The sequence below is a fragment of the Camelina sativa genome, chromosome 17 (genome assembly GCF_000633955.1).
Source record: "Camelina sativa cultivar DH55 chromosome 17, Cs, whole genome shotgun sequence".
NCBI lineage: Eukaryota > Viridiplantae > Streptophyta > Magnoliopsida > Brassicales > Brassicaceae > Camelina > Camelina sativa.
In genome coordinates this window covers 32818863-32822356 of record NC_025701.1, presented here as the reverse complement: position 1 = coordinate 32822356, position 3494 = coordinate 32818863, and positions in this window count along the sequence as shown.

Genomic DNA, 3494 nt, shown 5'->3' with positions numbered 1-3494 from the left:
TAAACTGTTGGAATAATTTTTTTTGTCAATGTTTTGGTTTTTGGAGTGAAAAATATTGTGGATTTTATTAAGAAAAATAAATAAGTTATTTATTGTGGATTTTATTGTCAATTTTTTTTCTAGGCTATTTTTGTTTGTTTCAGTCAGACCCAATTTCTCTGTAAGGCTTCTAATTTGTGGGTTAATTGGACCATTATTTGTATGTCATTGAGTTGAAATTGATTTGTTCTTTTTCAAAATCCGATGTCCTCGTGAACGGATAGGAGAAGAGCAATTTTCCGATCTAGAGGTCTATTTGAGGATTGAACTTATGTCTTTGATGCTCGTAATCGTTTTTTCAGTCATTCCTATCGTAATCATTTTCCCTTGATTTTTTTTGGGGGTTTGCGTATTTGGTTGATTCGTTGCTCGCTTCGCATCTATTGGGGATATTTGGTTATCCCTTGTTGATTTTGTTAAAGGTGAATGTCATTTGGGTTGCAAATTTGTTTATATGAAAATATGTTGGCTTCTTTAGGTTGTGAGTTGTTTTGTGTTATTTGTTGTAATTTTTTTCCCGTTTGTCCTGTGAGTGATTTTTTTTGATTCGGTGTAAGTTGTGTTTTGGGGAAAATTAATTTTCTTTTTTATATTGCTGTAATTTTATAAAGTCCAGGTTGTTTTTTTGTTTCTTCGGTTGTCTTTTTCATATAATTTTGTGTTACGGTTATTTGATTGTGACATTCATATATCTGAATCTTTTTGGTTTATTAAATGTGTGTTCATCTCTTTGCGTCTTTGTCTTTGGTGATGGATTTGTGAAGTGCTGCCAAATAATTATTTTAACTGATTTATAGTTGTGTTTCCTTGATTCTTTGAAAGTGTTGTTTGGGTTGCCTTGTTTTGACATTTGAAATTTTAAATTATGATCAGTTTAATAGAAATCTTTAACTATATTAGTACCACTAGTGAAAAACTATAGTATTGTTTTCTTATTTAAACATTTAATTTATTTTACATAATTATTTTTTATTTAAACTTTTGATTAATTATAATTAACAAAAATATGCAATAAATGTGTAACATCTGTGAACCGGAATTCCGATTTGGGATGTGCATCGATCGATGCAGTAGGAGCATCGATCGATGCTGGCTCAATTCTGTGCGTTTTGACTTAAGTCAAACGCTGCGTTTTGGGGTTAGGGAAGACCCTTAGATGCGAGTTTTGTCCCATTCGTGTTGTTTGGCCGTTTTTGAGAAAGAACGAGAGAGAGAAAGAGTTCTTGAGAGTTTCTGGAGTTTTCTTGGAGTTTTGGGGCGTTCCTGTAGAGATCTGTAGCTGGGATCGTTGTAGGAGCTTCCTAGAAGCGTTTTCTTGCTTGCTTGTGGTTCAGATTCGTCTTGGCACAGGTAAGTGTAGGACCATGGCTTATCTAAGCTAGAGAATTCAGTGATTTGCTTGTTGTTTGTTGTTAGACGTATTAGATTGTTGTTAGGGACGTTAGGAAGCTTTCTTGTGGCTTGGGATTGAGTTTTGTGGTTGTAGGAACGAAATCCGGCAAGAAGCTTCGGAGAAATCACGGTGTTCGACGTTGCGTCGATCGATGCATACCTTGCATCGGTCGATGCAAGTGCGAGGACGGCGCAATGAACTTTAGGGTTTTTCGTGTGCGTCGAGCATGCGTCGGTCGATGCGGACTGGGTATCGGTCGATGCAAGTTATACTTGCGTCGATCGATGCAGCTTCTGTATCGATCGATGCTTCTCGAGTTGGCATCGGTCGATGCTATTGTGGCATCGGTCGATGCTAAGTCCTGTTTTGTGATTGACGTGTGTTGATTGTTGTGTGAAGATTACTGATACTCTATTGCTTGTGTGTATAGCCCAGTAGATGGGAGGATTGCCTTACTGAGTGTTTGTAAAATACTCATGCATTGCAATATGTGTTTGTGGTGCAGGTAAAGGCAAAGTGTGATCGTGGAATCCAGGCAATGAAGAGGAGGATGTTCTAGGGACTCGGATTTTATGTTGTCTGGCATTGCTAGGTTGCTAGAGTTGGGTCATTAGAACATTGCTAGGTTGCTGGTTCTATGATTTATGTTGTTTTTGATATTGTTTATGTTGGAATATTGCTATATTTTATTATTGGATTATTATTGGATATTGGTTGGTTATTTCCGCTGTTGAATGTGTTTGTGGATAGGTGGCTAGTGGGTATGGGACCACTAGTTGTAGTTTATATTATTATATTATATTTATTATTTATTAAAAAAAAGGGTCGGTCCTTTCAAAATGAATATTTTAACTTTATTTTAAAATAAAAAATTAAATTCATATGATTTAAAAATAGTGATGGGTCTAGAGAATTTGAATGAAATAGTGTTGGGCCAACAGATTTTAGATGAAATTTAGTTGATCAGTTTGTCATTTGTATGATTGTTTAAAGGGCTTATTAAAATCTGTAAGGCGGTTGTTTTGTGTTATTTGTTGTAATTTTTTTTTCCTGTTTGTCATGTGAGTGATTTTTTTGATTCGATGTGAGTAGTGTTCTGGGGAAAATTAATTTTCTTGTTTATCTTGCTGTAATTTTATAAAGTCTGGGTTGTTTTTTTGTTTCTTTGGTTGTCTTTTTCATATAATTTTGTGTTACGGTTATCTGATAGTTACATTCATATATCTGAATCTTTTTAGTTTATTAAATGTTTGTTCATCTCTTTGCGTCTTTGTCTTTGGTGATGGATTTGTGAAGTGCTGCCAAATAATTATTTTAACTGATTTCTAGTTGTGTTTCCTTGATTCTTTAAAAGTGTTGTTTGGGTGTCCTTGTTTTGATATTTGAAATTTTAAATTATGATCAGTTTAATAGAAATCTTTAACTATATTATTACAACTAATGAAAAATTATATTCTTGTTTTCTTATTTAACATTTAATTTATTTTACATAATTATTTTTTATTTAAACTTTCGATTAATTATAATTAACAAAAAATATGCACTAAATGAATATTTCAAAATAAAAAAATTGAGTTCATAGGATTTAAAAATAGTGATGGGTCTAGAGAATTTGAATGAAATAATGTTGAGCCTATAGATTTTGGATGAAATTTAGTTGATCAGTTTGTCATTTGTTTGATTGTTTAAAGGGCTTATTAAAATCTGTAAGGCGGTTGTTTTGTGTTATTTGTTGTAATTTTTTTTTCCGTTTGTCCTGTGAGTGATTTTTTGATTCGATGTGAGTTGTGTTTTGGAGAAAATTAATGTTTTTGTTTATCTTGCTGTAATTTTATAAATTCCGGGTTTTTTTTGTTTCTTTGGTTGTCATTTTCATATAATTTTGTGTTACGGTTATCTGATTGTGACATTCATATATCTGAATCTTTTTAGTTTATTAAATGTGTGTTCATCTCTTTGCGTCTTTGTCTTTGGTGATGGATTTGTGAAGTGCTGCCAAATAATTATTTTAACCTATTTGTAGTTTTGTTTCCTTGATTTTTTGAATTGTTGTTTAGGTTGC